At 43.8% G+C, this 19,927-nt stretch overlaps 1 protein-coding gene across 1 annotated transcript in view; it reads left to right on the top strand.

The window, feature by feature from the left end:
- The window catches only part of LOC147750996 (NACHT, LRR and PYD domains-containing protein 1 homolog), a 784,790-nt gene that overhangs the window by 649,251 nt on the left and 115,612 nt on the right, over nucleotides 1-19,927 (top strand). The gene's annotated exons all lie outside the window — the stretch shown is intronic.

Below are 19,927 nucleotides of genomic sequence, written 5' to 3'. Positions count from 1 at the left end.
GACCGTCCTATGTCCACAGAGCATTTGCAATTATTGCAGCAGGAGGTAGTTGTCATGCTACAAAAAGGAGCTATAGAGCTCGTGCCTGTGGAAGAAAAAGGTATAGGGGTGTACTTGCTGTACTTCTTCATCCCAAAAAAGGACGGGTCCCTCAGACCCATACTGGACCTCAGACCACTCAAGCAGTACATTCTATCAGAACACTTTGACATGCTCACATTACAGCAGGTTCAACCGTTAGTCAGTCAGGGAGATTTCCTCGCAACATTAGATCTGAAGGATGCATATTTTCATATACCGCTACACCCGTCACACAGAAAATAACGCAGGTTCACCATTCAGGATCAGCATTATCAGTTCTAGGTCCTCCCTTTTGGAGTGACGACAGCGCCCAGGGTGTTTACCAAGTGCCTGGCGACAGTGGCTGCACACCTGCGGAGACAGAACGTTCACGTCTACCCTTATCTGCACGACTGGCTTATCCAGGCGAAGTCGGCCCAGCAGTGTGCCTACCACATGTCCCACACCATTCACCTTCTTCACGATCTGGGGTTCTCACTGAATTATCCAAAGTCCCACCTTCACCCCGCCCACGTACGGCATGATCTGGGCGCGACAATCAATACTCTGGCAGCCAAAGCACAGCCAAATTCAGTGAGGATCAACAGCATGCAATTGCTGATACAACAATTCAAACCACAATGCTCGCTTCCAGCACGAGTGTTCATGCAGTTGATAGGCATGATGGCCTCCTGCATCTTCATAGTCCCACAAGCGAGACTACACATGCGTCCGCTTCAGGAGTACTTAGCACATCAGTGGAATGAGGCTCACGGACAGTTGAAAGACCTACTGTTGGTGACCGGTCGCGCATACAACTCTCTGCGTTGGTGGAATCCACAAAATCTTTGCAGGGGCCGACCGTTCCAGGAGCCTGTGCCACAGATTATTCTGACAACGGACGCATCTCTCCAGGGATGGGGAGCTCATGTACTCCACTACACAGTGCAGGGACTATGAACAGCACAGCAGAGGAAGATGCACATCAACCTTCTGGAACTGATGGCTATCTTCATGGCGATGAAAGCATTCAAGGTACATCTGTGCAAGAAGGTTGTGTTGATCCGGACGGACAACATGACGGCCATGTACTGCATACAAAAGCAGGGAGGTACACTCTCCACAGTTGTGTCATCTGGCTCAGAGTTTGTGGAAGTGGGCCATTCAAAGGAACATCTTCCTCATGGCGGTGCACCTCCCGGGCAAGGACAATGAGATGGCGGACCTGCTCAGCAGGTACAGCCACCAGATGCATGAGTGGGAGATACATCCAAAAGAGCATTAACCTGGATAGGAGTGCGTAGCCTATCCGGAATCTGTGGAAGCATCCAGTGCCATCCCTCTGGTCCCGATTCATCCTCAATCATAAATACGTCTGTCCCAGAGGCGCATCTTTCCTCTGGGACATAAACTTTTTTTTGGGTGCATAATAAAAATAGAGGAAAGAAAAAAAAGAATAGAAAACACATACCGATGTCGAGCCATGTCAGGGTCCATGACAAGAAGGGAGGCATGTTAAAGGCTGGATGTTTTGGATTCCTGGCTCACTATACGGATATGCATCTGGGTGGTGACAAGAAGCCATGATCTGCAGCTCACACAGTGCTACATGTCCAGAATACATGTCGCTGTTTGCTAGGACCCACAGAGACTTTAATGGACCCCGTCAACTCTGGCGTACACAGATTTACAATAAACCTTTAAAAAGAGCTTGAAGCCAAGAAGGCGGCCAAGCGTCCAGACAACAAAATAGCTGCCCCCGCCCTGAAGCCCAAAAATGGCTCCCGGCAGGGGAACGGGACACACCTCGACAGTAAAAGTACAGGACCCTTCTGGGCCTGTACTTTGGAAATCAGACAATTAAAGTACAGGCCCAGAAGGGGCCTGTACTTTGAAAATTGAACAATAAAAGTACAGGCCCAGAAGGGGCCTGTACTTTGCAAATTAGACAATAAAAGGGCCTGTACTGTGTAAATTCGACCATAAAAGTACAGGCCCAGGAGGGGCCTGTACTTTGTAATTTGAACACAGGATCAATAAATGGCCATTACTTGAACTTACAGTGATAATACACAAACACAGCTCAGAAAGGGACTTCACTTTGAATTGAAAGAAAATGGACAAACACTGCTCAGAAAGGGTCTCGAGTTTGAATTAAAAGAATAGACAAACACAGCTCAGAATGGGGCGGTACTTGAAATTTAAAGAATGGGAGTCACTGTACTTTTAAATTGGTGTGTTGCATTGTGTGGACGGCGAAAAATCGCTGGCCTCATGTTGTCCAAACTGATCTTGAAGTTTGTGACCGCTTCAGCTGTACTTGAAGGGGCAGGTACTTTGAAAGAGGGGGCCTGTACTTTGAAAATTGAACAAGAAAAGTACAGGCCCAGAAGGGGCCTGTACTTTGGAAATCAGACAATACAGGCCCAGAAGGGGACTGTACTTTGCAAATTAGCACCTTATGACGTCACACATTCTTTAATATGAGTTGACATATCGGGCCCAAAAATATGGGAGGCAATGCTTTTGCGTGCTTTACTGATTCCGGAATGGACACCAAGAGTCGACGAATGAAATTCATGAAATATTTTTCTACCAGCTTCAACACCAACCACAACTTTCCTCTGCGTATCCTTAAAAGTATAGAACAAATCTCCATCTATGTTGATGCCCTAGAAGGAATATCAAGGTGAACAAACAAGAGCAGGAAGCCCAGAATGTGGCCACTGGAACATCTGGCAAAATAGCTGCTCCCTGGCCTGGATCACAAAAATGGATCCTGGGCAGGGGAACGGGACACAGCTGAACGGAGATCCCGTCGACCGTGATCCCGTTAACACACCGATGTGGAAGTGTCTTCTGACTGTAGAAAGCCAAGAAAGAACAGTGACTCTTGGCCACACCTTGCTCATTGCACCATCAGGATTCAAGCAAACCGGGCCGAAGACGGCTGTAATGCCAGAAACCGGTCCCCGGGAGCTTGTTTCCTTCCCAGTGTAAGAATTGGCTTCTGTAGTTTGGTTTGTCCTGTTCCCATCATGCACTGGGACAGGAACAGACTAATTTGCATACAGCCAGGTTCTGAAACTGGGATGGTGCAGTGAGCTAAAAAACGGTGTTGGATCTAGCCCTGATCTTTTGACGGGGTGAGAGCTTTCTGCTTAATTCAGAGACTCTGTCCCTCACCACCCCCTTTTTGTAAATATAGTGACTCTTGGCGGCAGAAGAAGTAGAAAAAAAAGACCTGGAAGTCAAGAACTAATGGAGCAGAGCGACGGTGAGTCCGCAGCTATGAAGGAGATCGACATGTCACTGGATGACATTATACAACTTCATAAAGAAGAACAAAGTGACACATTGCCTGATTTAAACACAATGGAACAGCTGATGAACATCAATCAGTATACTTTTGGGAATCAGGAAAACAAGTTTCAACCAAGTTTGCAAGGAGTAGGCTGTCTGAGAAGAGGTCTCCAATCATAATTCTCTGGGAAGTGGAAGAGTATCGTAACAGCTGGAACTGGATTAAGCCCATTAAATAGACAGGGAGGTTGGTCAATGGTGAAAGTTAACAATTTCCATGAAAAAATATACAGAAAACTACTGCAACAGAAACGTACATTCACATCACAAGGTCTCCCAACGGGTTAGTGCAATCAAAATAAAAGCTGTCTTTTACTTCAAGGTGACTCGACCCTTGACGGTTGAACAAATGCCATGAATGGATTGAGGGGAGAAGATGCAGCGATCAAAGAATGAAAGAGGCAGCGGAGTGAACACCATGACAAAACAAATGTTAACTATTATGCCAAGACTTCATGGAAGGTTGCCCTCAATAAATGACCTTGCTTGCTTACATTATACGGCCCTTCTAACCATGATAAAAGGCAAAAAGGCTTAGGTGTAAATTGAATCTGAATGGGCTTAAGGCACGAAAGTACAGTCAGATGCCAAAATACCACCTCATATAAAATTCATCTTTGAAGTGGAGTTGGTGGATATAGAGTAAGTGTTACCTGTGAGATTCTATGCTGACCCACAAGATTCGAGCTTCCAGATTCCAGCATTGACTTTTTTCACTGCAGATGATATGCTGCATTTTACATTTTTTTAAAATAGATGGAATGAAAAGCATCTAAAATCATTTTTTGTTCTACATTCTGGAAGTACACTAATTTATACGTTATACCTGATATCTTTTCAAGGAAAACATTCTATCAATCTCAATTTTTTATGTATTTTGCTTTCATGTTTTCCAGAAATGGATTCAATACCAAAAGTGAAACATGTTTTCAAAATCAGTACCAAGATTTGTTTTTAAGAAAAGAAAAAAAAATCCCGTAATTCTGTGTTTTTTTTCTAGAAGGTAAAATCATTTCATTAAATCCTAAGAGCTGTAAAATCATTTTCCAAATGATTAATAATTTGGCGTTTATTTATGATAAAAAGTTAAAATTGAGGACCCAAATGGGCAACTTGGACCCTGGGGACCTTTCTAGCAACTAGTTGCATAGCCATTCTTTGAACTGAAACATGAAGAGAAACTAATTTTAAAAGGATTTGGACCTCTCCAGCCAGAGGTAAGCCTACAGCAAATTTACATATACAGAGGGTAGCTTTACACACGTTATTTCTCAAAGACGTGTTACACCAAAAGTGGTTGTCTTAAAGGAGCCTGTCATTCAATGAATGTTCTAGGTAGAGCATACTTTAAATCATAATATCCAAAGCCTGAAGCAACCAAGAGCGAATTCTCAGAATGTTTCGATATTCTGATTCGTGAAATGCTACTCCCACCGGGTCCGATCTCATCTTGAAGGTTTGCACACCTTCACGGATCCTGCTATTTCTCCTTCATCAGTCATTCCAGGTTATTCACTTCGACTACATGGGAAAGTACAGCAACACTTGATAGCCTGGAAGGCTGAAGAACAAGTGGAAAAACATTGTGCGGTGCACATTTACTGACAACTCGATGGAAAAGGCAGGATATGTTTTTGTTTTCAAGCCCATTGCACAGATACGAGTCTTAATGACTTTGACAAAATGGAAGAGTACAGCAACACTTTCTTACCTCGAAGGACGAAGAATCAGGTGAACAAAACAGAGCTGGAGGCAATAAAGGCGGACAAGTAACGCATGACAATAAGTAGCTGCCCCCCGCCGACAAAGGGTCCTGGGCGAGGGAACGGGACATACGCATATCTCAAATTGTACAATAAACAGCTGGTGGTCTACAAGCTAGACCAAAAGACAGTCGTCAAGACCAAGCAATCAGCGGCCAATATCAACATAGATTGAACAGAATTAAACGGATTTAATAGACATGGGTTGAATTGAATGAAACATGTGAAATTGGATTAAGCACATTAAATAGAGACTCTCGCCGGGGTCAAGAAGAGACAGCCAGCGTTTGAAATAGTTAGTCTAGAGGGAGAGCCCCTCGTTAATATAGTGGGAGTTGCGACTTACAATTATTTTGAATGTTGAAAAATATCAACATAGATTGAACAGAATTAAACAGATTTAATAGACAGGGCTTTTTTCCAGGAACAAATAAGGTACAATGATTTAGCAATTTTAAAAATAGGAAGCATTTCAACTCGTTAGTATAGCGGTAGAACCCCACTCACAATTATCTCCAATGTTGAAAAATATCAACATAGATTGAACAGAATTAAACGGATTTAATAGACATGGATTGAATTGAATGAAACATGTGAAATTGGATTAAGCACATTAAATAGAGACTCTCGCCGGGGTCAAGAAGAGACAGCCAGCGTTTGAAATAGTTAGTCTAGAGGTAGAGCCCCTCGTTAATATAGTGGGAGTTCCCACTTACAATTATTTTGAATGTTGAAAAATATCAACATAGATTGAACAGAATTAAACAGATTTAATAGACAGGGCTTTTTACCAGGAACTTATAAAGTGTAATGCTTTAGCAATTTTAAAAATTGGAAGCATTTCAACTCGTTAGTATAGCGGTAGAACCCCACTCACAATTATCTCCAATGTTAAAAAATATAAACATAGATTGAACAGAATTAAACGGATTTAATAGACATGGATTGAATTGAATGAAACATGTGAAATTGGATTAAGCACATTAAATAGAGACTCTCGCCGGGGTCAAGAAGAGACAGCCAGCGTTTGAAATAGTTAGTCTAGAGGTAGAGCCCCTCGTTAATATAGTGGGAGTTCCCACTTACAATTATTTTGAATGTTGAAAAATATCAACATAGATTGAACAGAATTAAACAGATTTAATAGACAGGGCTTTTTTCCAGGAACAAATAAGGTACAATGCTTTAGCAATTTTAAAAATTGGAAGCATTTCAACTCGTTAGTATAGCGGTAGAGCCCACTCACAATTATCTTCAATGTTGAAAAATATCAACATAGATTGAACAGAATTAAACGGATTTAATAGACATGGATTGAATTGAATGAAACATGTGAAATTGGATTAAGCACATTAAATAGAGACTCTCGCCGGGGTCAAGAAGAGACAGCCAGCGTTTGAAATAGTTAGTCTAGAGGTAGAGCCCCTCGTTAATATAGTGGGAGTTCCCACTTACAATTATTTTGAATGTTGAAAAATATCAACATAGATTGAACAGAATTAGACAGATTTAATAGACAGGGCTTTTTTCCAGGAACAAATAAGGTACAATGCTTTAGCAATTTTAAAAATTGGAAGCATTTCAACTCGTTAGTATAGCGGTAGAGCCCACTCACAATTATCTTCAATGTTGAAAAATATCAACATAGATTGAACAGAATTAAACGGATTTAATAGACATGGATTGAATTGAATGAAACATGTGAAATTGGATTAAGCACATTAAATAGAGACTCTCGCCGGGGTCAAGAAGAGACAGCCAGCGTTTGAAATTGTTAGTCTAGAGGCAGAGCCCCTCGTTAATATAGTGGGAGTTCCCACTTACAATTATTTTGAATGTTGAAAAATGTCAACATACATTGAACAGAATTAAACGGATTTAATAGACATGGATTGAATTTAATGAAACATGTGAAATTGGATTAACCCAGCGTTTCAAATAGTTAGTCTACAGGTAGAGCCCCTGGTTAGTCTAGTGGTAGATCCCACTTAGAATTGTCTTCAAAGTTTAAGAGTATCAGCACATATTGAATTGAATGAAACATGTGAAATTAGATTTACCACATTAAATAGAAACTGTGGCTGGAACTGGAATAAGCACATTCAATAGACAGGGTGTTCAATGTTGAAAGTTAACAATTGCCATCATTTCAACTCTGAAGGCGTAGAAAATTTTTCATAACTAGCTGCAACCCGCCCAGAATCCCATAAAGGGTTCAAGGCGAGGGAAAGGGGACACACGTGGACAGCGAGCCAGTCGTCCTTGATCCCGTTGACACAGCAGTGTAGAAACATGTTAGTGACGGACAGAAGACAGGAGACAACCGGAACTCTTAACGGCAGATGGAGATGAACAGTACTGTTTGAGCATCTTATTAACCAAGACAACACAGTAGAAAAGAGTCACACGAAAGACCTGTTTGAGGTCTGCCCTCGAAGGCTATAGAAGAAGCTGAAAAACAATGTGTGATGCACCAAAAGACAGCCGTAAAGACCAAGCAATCAGCGGCCAATAATTGTGTACACGTTGACTATGCTCAGGCACAGGGTGTATTAGTAGGCGCTGATCAACAACGGCTACAATTACATTACTAATTAGATAAATGAATATATAAATATCAAAGATTCTATAGGAAGCCACGAATGTTGACAATCATAAACACTCAAGAAACATCTAAAACAGAAAAAGAACTTTTGCTGAGTGTTTCTTAACACGATCCAACATACCACCCATTCAATATCCAATGTCCAAAGAACATCTAAACTTATTGCAGGAAGAGGTTAGTGTTATGCTGCAAAAAAGGTCTATAAAACTGGGTTCATTAGTACATCAGGGTAAAGGGGTATACTCACTATACTTCCTAATCCCCAAAAATGACGAATGAGTAAGACCAATATTAGACCTCAGGGCCCTAAAAAGGTCACACTGCAACAGGTACTGCCACTGCTGTGACAAGGAGACTACCTGGCAAATTTGGATCTCAGGCGCTTACTTCCACATACCGATACACCCCACACACAGGAAGTATCTCAGATTTACCATACTAGGACAACACTATCAATTCATAATCCATCCATTTGTTGCCAAACAGTGTGTACACTTGTTTCTTGAGTTCCCCATGCTTATGGGTATGATGTCTGAATTACTACCTTAATCAATATAATATTAAGATTGACATAAAAGCAATGTGTGATCAAAAAAGTATATACACAAATGTTCGGTTTGATTGGAAACCAAAAATGCAAAGGTTCCAAATAAACAGTGTATGTGTAATGTCTTGGCAGTTATACACATTTTTTGGTGGTACCAACTGTATCATTGTCCCTATTTTTTTTATAGTTATTTTTGTAAAATTGTAGTATTAGATATCAACTTCATTTCATAACCACATTAACATTTAATATGCCATTTGTCTACTAAATGCACGTTTGCTGACATTTTATATATGTCAATTGAGCAACGATGTCATTTTTTCGATTTTAATATGATGTTATGCGTATAATTTCTATATGACACACATTTTTAGATATGACGGAACTATAACTTCACATTTGTGTGCTTTGTAGCCGAGACTTAATTTTGTAAACTTTTTTTAACTACAAGATATATGATCTTTTATCATATTTATATTGTGAATAAACAACACAAAATAAAAGCAGGAAATAATGAGCAATTTCTACCTCAACATTTTCATCAAGGCTGCCTATTCTTATTGCTTATGAGGTTTAAATGAATTTTGCTGATATTTTGTTGGCGGGCTGTCATTGCCATAAAAAGATGTCTAATGTTGACTAGAACTCTTTGCACACGGCTTACCATGACTGGTTTGTCAACTGTAAATTGAGGGACTGATCAGGGTGAAAGTGATGCAGTCACATTTAAGGATAAGCACAATATGTGTTACAATTTTAGGTTAAAACATAATTTTGTCTTTTAGTGGGATAAAAAAATTATTGTCTTGGACAGGTGGCTCAGACTTCGAATTTTGCTGAGGCTATGTGATGAGTCAAATCTGAAACTGCAAAGCATAGAAATTATATGTAAGAAGCAGTGGCGTAGATGTGTGAATATCACACAAATAGTTCCAGGACAAACTTTGCATTACCCCACTTTTGGAACTTCTCCAGGTGGCTTTTAAGGATGAGGCAAGTTGAGAGAGACAATAAACAGTAAGGAAATGCATAACACATTGAAAACACACAATGACTACCTTTTTGCATTGTTGTAGTGTGCCGACCATACAGACACCTCCAGATTATAAATATAATTATTCATTGTGGGTACATGTTGCAAAGAGGGCATGGTGACTTTGTTGGAAATCAGGTCATCACGCTTCCATCAACAGGCCCGCTGGCAGATAAGGCAAGCACCGTATGACTGATAGAAATAGGTTGCTTAACATCCCTAAAAGCCCAGAGTACTTACTGTCAATAAGGGGTGTTGGTTTTAACGTTTGAAATGTGGATTAAAATGAAATTAAGTAAATAAGTACTACCAAGTATATATTAAAAAATTCTCTCACCATTTTTCAATCATGGATTTTGAATGAAACTATAGCAAATGCCAAAGAACAGTAAAGAAAGAAGTCAACTTTCTTACTAGTGACAATAGAACAGGACATGAGTTTAGAGAACATGGTGATGTACAGCCGACTTGCAAAAACTTGATAAATGACATAAATACCCTGCTTTTTCAAAGACATTTGCTACAAATGAAGCCTTGAGAAGGATGCAACGAAGATGTGTCAAATTTAATGCATCCATCTGCAGCACTCATGGCATAGGACGGTAGACTTAGCCAGAAGACTTGAGGAGGTACGATTACATTCGCCACAGACATCTTGGACGGAATCTAAATTTGAAGAGAGACAAACATATGGCTGAGATACCCGCCACCCCCTCTCAACACAATCCCCAAGGATGGGAAACCGGAAACGGTTCTGAACTTTTGGAAGACGGGAGGGAGTGACCCTCCCGGCCGTATTTATTAAAATATGAAACAAAATTAAAACATTAAAATAACAGTTTCATATTATGTACAATTTCATTTCCACATTGCGATGTTTGGCTAACCTTAACATATTCTCTAATACAAAGGTTCACCTAGCCGAACTAACATCCTACAAAACATTTAACTTGAAATTGTACATCCTAACGTTTAAGGGCCAACGGCAAGGTCGTAACCGGTGTCAGATCCCTAAACCAGAAATATCCCCCTCACTTGTGAGGGGCGACCGCACAGAGGTGTACCTCAAGTGCATCTACCAATTTCCCTTGACTTGACGGGGGCCCCAATAAACTCGACGCCATTTAAAGGTCGTCCGAGGACTCGTGTGAGGTGTCTAGAAGGTAGCGTAGACCCCCTCCCAAACCCCACACAACTTACCACATCTGCCGTCGCAGATGTCCTGGCCCCGGGAAATTACCCAAGAGGGGGCTGTAGCCCCTCCTACCCAGGAAGGGGCCTTGACCGCCTTTCCTTTCCTTTCGGCGGCCCATCCTTAGAAGGGACCGCCTCCCCGTTGAGGGGCCAATGGCCACCTCCCTCGAGCGCTCCCATCCGTAATGGGTGACGCCCACCCATAGGGATCTTCCAATTACTGCTCACCGATCATGACCTTACCGCCCGACCAAAATAAATACGACAATTCTAGCTAAATTACTAAATGACTAAATTACTTAAAAGACAGTAACAACAACAACTTTATTAAAAAGCATGCTTACTGATCAACACTAGAGCAGGATTACTTTATTTGCAAAACATACCACAAATTGACCATTCTTTATTGCATATTCAAAGTTATCACGATAATAATCACAACCTGCAAAAAAAAGAGTTACCACATCAAACTTTATTCAAAGACCACTTGCTGTCCTCAGGGGCTGGTGGGTGGGTCAAAATTGGCTCTTCGTTCCGTCTCGAGCTCACGTGCAGCGAGGAGGTGCAGCTTCAGAGCACAGGAACAAGAGGATGCTTCCTTGGCTTGTTGCTCCTTTTATCCGTCTTCAGGGCGGGCGTAAACCCGTCCCTGCCTGCCCCAGGGGCGTGGCCGGCCGCGTCAGTGTCTAGGCCAGCCCACTCCAGGGCGGGAAAAAGGCGCGCCCCGGCTACGCCGCTTCGGGCATACCAGCCGAGACTCGCCTCCCGCCCAAGATGGCTTCCCGGGGGGATCGTGGTACTCCGCCATACGTTCGGGGGGACCGAATGGTCGCCCCTTTCCATATGGCTGAGATACCCGCCACCCCCTCTCAACACAATCCCCAAGGATGGGAAACCGGAAACGGTTCTGAACTTTTGGAAGACGGGAGGGAGTGACCCTCCCGGCCGTATTTATTAAAATATGAAACAAAATTAAAACATTAAAATAACAGTTTCATATTATGTACAATTTCATTTCCACATTGCAATGTTTGGCTAACCTTAACATATTCTCTAATACAAAGGTTCACCTAGCCGAACTAACATCCTACAAAACATTTAACTTGAAATTGTACATCCTAACGTTTAAGGGCCAACGGCAAGGTCGTAACCGGTGTCAGATCCCTAAACCAGAAATATCCCCCTCACTTGTGAGGGGCGACCGCACAGAGGTGTACCTCAAGTGCATCTACCAATTTCCCTTGACTTGACGGGGGCCCCAATAAACTCGACGCCATTTAAAGGTCGTCCGAGGACTCGTGTGAGGTGTCTAGAAGGTAGCGTAGACCCCCTCCCAAACCCCACACAACTTACCACATCTGCCGTCGCAGATGTCCTGGCCCCGGGAAATTACCCAGGAGGGGGCTGTAGCTCCTCCTACCCAGGAAGGGGCCTTGACCGCCTTTCCTTTCCTTTCGGCGGCCCATCCTTAGAAGGGACCGCCTCCCCGTTGAGGGGCCAATGGCCACCTCCCTTGAGCGCTCCCATCCGTAATGGGTGACGCCCACCCATAGGGATCTTCCAATTACTGCTCACCGATCATGACCTTACCGCCACAGGCCGGATAGTTGACCGGCTATCCGGACCCCCCACAACACTCCTGCCTAAAGGTCATGTCATAAAGTCTTTAGCCAAGCTATCAGGTCTCCTATGAGTAACTCATTCCCCATCCGGGACAAATGAACACCATCCCCCAAGTACATATTATCCCCTTGTATACAACCATGCGAAACAGAATGCAGTGTACTTGAACGGAACAATCTACTCACTTTATTATTAATTTTCCTCACCGAATGATTCAGAGCAGACACCGAAAGAGCCCCCCGCCACACTTTCCGTGGGATCATATGGGACCATGCAATTGTGCACCCTGGAACTCTTCTCGCTAACCAACTTACAGTGGAAAGCATCGCCTCAAGAAGAAGTCGTCTACCAGTGGTCACCAAATCGTTGCCCCCAAGATGTACTATGACTACAGACGGCGGTGACCTCGTCCGCCCTAACAAACCCTCGAAAAATGACTGAAACTGGTCAATACAGAGCCCGCCCTTTCCGTAGAAGGACACACTGTACCCGTATTCCCCAGCCACGTGAATCATGTCACCTGCTTTGAATACGTCAGCGGCACGCCTCACGTATGAGTGGCCCACGACCCACACCTCCTTTTTCACAGCCGGTGATGTCTGACCGCTGGCCCCCCGGTGTCGGGTCGACTGCACAGTCCGCCCCGCCTCGTAGGCTTGCGCAACTGAAAACCAAACAAAAACAAGAAGCGTGAGTACATCATTACAGCTTCACAACATGTGCAACCGCACATACCTCTTATAACAGTTCGAGGACCAACGCCCCACACGTTTCACTTGTTCAACATTCAGACCCCTGGCTGTAGCCTCTGTAGCAGCCCCTATCCGAAAAGAATGGGTCCCAAACTCGCCGGGGTTCAAGCCCGCGGCCGAAATCGACATCGCAAGCACCCGCTGAAACTGAAACCTCGTCAGTGGGAAGGCGTCAGCGTGTCTCAACAAGGTCCCCCCCCATGATGCCACCCTTTGCGCTAAATATTCCTCTACGCACACCACAGGGCACATGGGAGACCCGGGAATCCTTTGTATAATTATGCAGTCCCCAATTGCACCCTGATCGGTCTTGGACCTGACAAACGAGACAGTCATTGTCTCCCCCCTGACCTGAACGTGCTCTCGGCACAGTCCCCCCATCGCATCCTGCTTGTTTTTTGCCACTAGTTCGCTTACCCGCATAGCCCCATGGAATGCTAGCGCAAAAGCGGCTCGGAATAACACTGTTTCATACTGGGATGAACACGTTGCAGGGAGTACAGATAATAACAGGGCCAACCTATCCAGACCTATCGGGCGCCTTTCATCTACTCTGCGACCCTCAAGGCGTTGCCACCCACGTAGCGCTTTTTGCACAACGAAAGACGCTGTCGGGTCCTGGATCCCATGAGCCCTTGCCATAAAGGAAATGGCGGCCCGATGCCTCTGGGCCGTAGCCACTGATTTGCCTGCCTGATGTAAAGACAGCAGAAATTTTACTACCAACTCCTCCTGGCCCCAAAGCTCCCCCCTAGCAGCCCCCAAAAAGGCCCAATAGGAACGGAACGCCCCTTCATATGCCTTCCTCGTCCTGGGTGCTAAACTCTCTCCCACGAGGTTTTGTAGTTCGGGGCACCGAGAGACCAAAGAGCTTCGGGAAAGGGTGCCGCCACCGGGTCCGCTGTGGGCAGAAAACCCCAGAAGGCCTGCATACGAAAACGAGAAAGCGCATCAGCCACTTGGTTCATTACCCCCGGCACACATGTCTTGCCTTAAATAGCACATTCAATTGCATACACAATAACACAATTTCTTTGAGTAGTCTCAGAATCCATTTGCATCGTGCTGCCTGGCTATTGATACACTCCACCACGGTCATGTTATCGGACCAGAACACCACAGAGTGATCTCTGAACCCCTCGGGCCAAGTTTTTAGGGCCACCAGAATGGGGAAAAGTTCAAGAAAAGCAATGTTACTTGTCAGCCCGCACTCATGCCACCATGACGGCCATTTTTGAGCCGACCACTGTGTGCCGAATATGGCACCAAAACCAATGCTCCCTGCCGAATCTGTCCACAGCCCCAGCTCCTCGGAGGACACCGCCGGTTTGTTCCAGACAATTCGACCATTGAAATCCACCAGAAATGCCAACCAAATGCGCATGTCCTGGCGAACCTCTGCCGAGAGCCTCGTGCGATGATGACCCTCCTTCAGGCCGACCATGGCTTGAGCGATCGAGCGGGAAAAGGGGCGGGCCATCGGCATTACTCTCAGGGCAAAATTCAACTGGCCCACCAATTGTTGTAATTGATGCAGTTTAACCTTAGACTCACTAATACACGTTTCAAGGGATGCCCTGAATCTTAACACTTTTTCTCTTGGTAATCGAAAACAACCTTCCTCTGAGTCGAGCTCGATCCCCAGAAACTCGAGGCAAGTCGAGGGACCCACAGTCTTACCTGGTGCCAATGGCACACCAAAATGATTCATTAAGACACAAAATTCATTCAAAGCCTGTCCACATTCTGGATCCCCGGCTGCCCCCAGAAACAAAAAGTCATCGAGATAATGCATAACATGTTGGAAACCCGTCTTCTTTGTGAAGACCCATTGCAGGAAACAACTGAACTTTTCAAAATAGGCACAAGATATAGAGCATCCCATTGGCATACATCTATCCATATAATAGTGACCCTGAAACATGAAACCAAGGAGACGCTGATCGTCTGGGTGTACCGGGAGCCACCGGAACGCTGACTCAATATCTGATTTTGCCATCAGCGCACCGGGCCCTAGGCGATTCAACATGGCAACGGCCTCATCGAAAGATGCGTACCGCACCGAACACACTTCCGGGTCTATCGCATCATTCACGGAAAGACCACGTGGGGCTGATAAATTATGTATCAGTCGAAACTCACCCGGGTCCTTCTTGGGGACCACCCCTAAAGGGGAACAAACAAAATTAGCCATCGGTGGCACCTCAAATGGACCGGCGACTCGACCTCGAGTAACCTCCTTCCCAATCTTTTCCTGTACCACGGTCGTATGTTGCAAGACCGACAGTTGGTTCTTACACTTTGCTACACCCTGAAAATCCCCCACTGGGATGCGGAAACCATATGAAAACCCGTTCCGCAACACCCCAGCGGAAGCCTGATCCGGGTAATCGTTGAGCCAAGGAATCATTGCCATGGTATCAATCGGAGTAGGTAAAGGCGCCCCTCGGACTATTTTAGACCTGTTTGGCGCTTCCCCTACCACCGTTATCACCCGTTTTGGCTCTGCACATGGACTCAGGATGGGATGGCTGCCCACACCCCCCACATTCGTGTCTAAACTTGCATGATCCCTGGGGCCTCGTACACTTACCCCTGTTAAAATTCCAACAAATCCCCCTTTTACCTGCGTTGCCGTTCGGCTTTGAGTGGTAGTCGTTACCCGCACCCGATCGAAAGGGTGTCCCAGTATATTGGCGAGAGGACTCGCCCCCGCTACTTCCTACCAATGGTATCTTCAACATACCTGTACTCTCCATTTTTGACCATGAAACGGAGTCGTAACAATCCCAAGTCAAGTTTTTGTCGTGTTCTTTTGCTTTTCTAAAAATATTATTGTAGCAGAACCACTGATTGCCCCCATATGATACGTAATACTCCATGATCCGTGACTGATAAATAGGCAATTCGGTCAGCAACTCGGGCCTACGTTCGCCCATGATGGAGGTAAAGATTCCCCATGCCCTGCCCCAAGTGCCAATGTTTTCGTCAACCTTAAAGGCGGCCATTTTTTGCGCGCCAAACACTCGGATGCATGAGCTCCTTTTGGCTCTTAACATGCTCCATCTCATAATGGTCGGTAAGCAAAGAAAATATGTTTACATACTCATCCGCCCACATCTTTTCCTTAATTGCCAGAGGAACATGCTGACCCAACCTCTCCCTTCGTGAAGGTGCAGACTCCTCCCTCGCAATCGGCAATGGCCGCTTACCTGAACCAGAAGCTGCATCTGTCGCCGGACCTGGTCCTGTTGCTTTTTCTACCGCCGGAGACAGCGGGGTAACTGACGATGGTGTCTTCACCGCCTCCCTAGTTTCACGCAGTTGCCTCATTAACACCCGGGCGTCGTCAGCCGTGGCGCCCTCGCTATCTTTCCCCAACCACGCTGCCAATTGTGCTGCCAACTCAGGAGGCATATCCTCCCCGGACACGGGAGTGACCACCACGGGAATCGGATTCCCCTCCTTCGGCACTGGAGTTAGCTCTTCACGTGGGGTATCGGGAACCGGGGTTTCCCCCCCAGATTCCCCCCTTCTGGACCTCATGCCTCTCTCTCCGGGCGCTGCTCCCGACAAAGGTCGTTTCGGTCCCCCTTCCCCGTCTCTTGCCGCCATCTGCTTCTTCAGATCGGTTACTTCTTTCATGAGCATGCGGAGCATCTGATCGGTAGTGACTCGCTTTCCGACTTTCTTGGGCATTCTCAGACAGAGTATCTATAAGACAAAAAGAAAGATTACCACGCTCAAAATTGGCTCTTCGTTCCGTCTCGAGCTCACGTGCAGCGAGGAGGTGCAGCTTCAGAGCACAGGAACAAGAGGATGCTTTCTTGGCTTGTTGCTCCTTTTATCCGTCTTCAGGGCGGGCGTAAACCCGCCCCTGCCTGCCCCAGGGGCGTGGCCGGCCGCGTCAGTGTCTAGGCCAGCCCACTCCAGGGCAGGAAAAAGGCGCGCCCCGGCTACGCCGCTTCGGGCATACCAGCCAAGACTCGCCTCCCGCCCAAGATGGCTTCCCGGGGGGATCGTGGTACTCCGCCATACGTTCGGGGGGACCGAATGGTCACCCCTTTCCATTTGCGCATTTAAGGAGCTACTGTAAAAAGTGTAAAGAATTGAAAGTTAAGTTATTGACATAAGTGATAAACAATTAACAGTGGAGACAATATAAACAACAACAATCAGTCTGTGCTTGATTGAAAATTGAAAAAAACACAAATAAATAGCAAATGTAAACTTTAAAACAGAAAAGTAGAGCAGTTCAATTGTCAAAAGAAATTTTGAAAAATAATTCACTCTAACCTGGGAACTGCATGAGCTTCATTGCAATAAACAGTCTGTATTCCATCAGAAAATAAGCATTTATTATCTCTTGTTGTGGAACGGGAAAACCAGTTATGTACGATTCTGCAAACTAAATAGACAGGTAAAAAAATCAAAGTTATACAAGTAACGAAATGTAAAGGAAATGTGCTTTATAAACAACAATTTACTATATTTCATTTGGAAAAAAATCAGCTACGCTCAGACAGTAGCGACTTTCCTTTAATGTGAATGGTCTAAAAAAAAAAAAAAATAGGCAGCCAAAAACCACCCACCTTAGACTTAGCTTCACATAAAAACATCGAAAATAACGTCAAATTATGAAAACAATATAGAGAAATTACCAGCATGCAAAAAACACCACAATTGTAGCTGTTGCTTGGCGTTACTTTCTACCACTAACTGCCATTGGTCATTGTCTTGACAATCGATTGCCTGTAGGAAAGCCCTTTAGAAACATATGAACAGTTATGTTTCATATTTGTTCTTCAACAAAAGGAAAATAACACAAGATGTAACTGAACAGAACTTAGTCATCTAAAATCCGTATATCCACAGTGTACTAAGTATGCAGTATTACAGATTACAAACATTTTAGATACATTGAAAGTACAGTGGTACCTCCAATTTGTTAAACACTTCTGGTACTTCACAGCATCGCCACCCAATGAGTCATATATTAATAAAACTTTGGGCAAAGGTTTCACTATCTGAAACGAAAAGGACAAGACTGACAATGAATATTGGAAACTTTGTATTTTTACATCCATTTGTGTCTTCAAAACATGTGGACGGAAAATGCAAGCAAGGGAGTAATATATTACAAAAAATCATCAAGCATAACAACACTTAGATGTAAAATTCATCAAGATCAACTCATTAATGTTTACACTCACCAATAGTTTCCAATGCATTCCGGTATTGGTCGGACACAGGACCGTCTCATTTTCAAAAAGAGGAAGCTATGCGATATAGAATAAAAAGAAAAAATAATACAAGTGACATACAACATCCAAACTAAAGTAAGTAACCCTAAAATATCATGCGGTTAACAATGGAATGGAAATGTAAAAAACATTAACAAAAATGACAACAACAAAGCATCCAGACTTGCAATAGGTAACATTAAACTAAAATAAGAAATTAGGTATGACATGACAATTCTTAACTAATTGTACCACCAACAATACCAAGAAAAAACAAATAAGAAACATGAAAAACATAAGAACAATATTTACCCGGCAAGAAGATGAAGGATAATTGCCACTGAATACAGAGGAAGCCACTGTGGCACACATCAATAAACACTAAATATAACAAAGAAAATATAATGAAGTGAAAAAAATATCATTAAGTTAAATGTAATAGATATTAACAATGAAAAGTAGACCTATTACTTATTGTTCCAAAGATAAGTACCTTTGGTCCTAGCAAACACATTTTGGACAGATAAGCATCTATGACCTTGAAAAATATAAAAAGAAGAAAACCTGTGCATTACTACAAGGACCAACATGAAAAGCATACAACATTACACTACGTACACTAAAAAATAATTTGAAGTACGCCTACCTCATCACATATCATTCTTTTCCTTTCAAGGTAGCAATCGAAGAACCATATAATTTAAAATTTGAAACTGTTGCTTCCAACCTTCCAGTAATAGGTTTCTTCCACACATCAAAAACTTTTTTTATGAAAACAGACTCAAAGAATGGGGGGGATAGAAGATGTGATGGAGACACTGTAAGCTGTGCTGTAGACTGTGAGATGTGTGCTGGAGTTGGTGAGAAGCTTGCTGGAGATGGTGCGAGCCCTGCTGGAGACGGGGCGAGCCGTGCTGGAGACGGGGCGAGCCGTGCTGGAGACGGGGCGAGCCGTACCGGAGACAGGGCGAGCCGTGCTGGACACTGGGCGAGCCGTGCTGGAGATGATGAAAGGTGACTTGGAGACGATGACATTTTAGATTGTGGAAGACGTGATGGTGACAGTGGAAGAGGTGCAGGACATGATGGAAGCACAGAAGAGCAAGTATCACTAGTCATTTTGCCTGCAAAAAGTTTTTTAAAAATGTACTTTATTAACAAGTTCCTTCAATAAACACAGTACTATAACATATAACCGGAACAAATAAAAAACATAAGAATTGCTCAGGATAGTCAATGAGTCTGCTTTTGAAAGGTTCATGTTGAGAACAACTCAGTTCGTACCAGTTAAAGAGAGAATTAAAGAGGCTGCGGAGATAACAACATGAATATTATGTCAAGAATAAAAGGAAGGTACTAAACCAAAAATTACCTGGATTGCTTACATTGTACGGCCTCAACATGTCCAAATTAAAAGTTCTACTTAATACTGTGTTTTTAGCATTCATTAGCTTTACACGCTTCCCTTGAATTTCAGCAACAGTGTAGGGTCCTGAAAATCTATGCTCCAAAACGCCACCTTTTCTGGTTGATCGCCTAATATTTTGCAAAAGCACTAACTCTCCTTTTTGGAAGATGTATGGCTGATATTTCTTGCAAAGTCTATTTTTATATTTGATTTTTTGTCTTTCCTGGCCAACCTCTATATTCTGCTTTGCCTGCTCCTGCAACTCTGCTGCTCTAATTTTAATTTCTGCAACAATTGCGGGATAATCACTTTCTGATGGTTGTACAAACTCAAGCT

This window comes from Lissotriton vulgaris, chromosome 1_1, assembly GCF_964263255.1.
Source record: "Lissotriton vulgaris chromosome 1_1, aLisVul1.2, whole genome shotgun sequence".
Taxonomy (NCBI): Eukaryota; Metazoa; Chordata; class Amphibia; order Caudata; family Salamandridae; genus Lissotriton; species Lissotriton vulgaris.
Note: the sequence above shows the minus strand (reverse complement) of the source record. Positions and strands in the feature narration are given on the sequence as shown.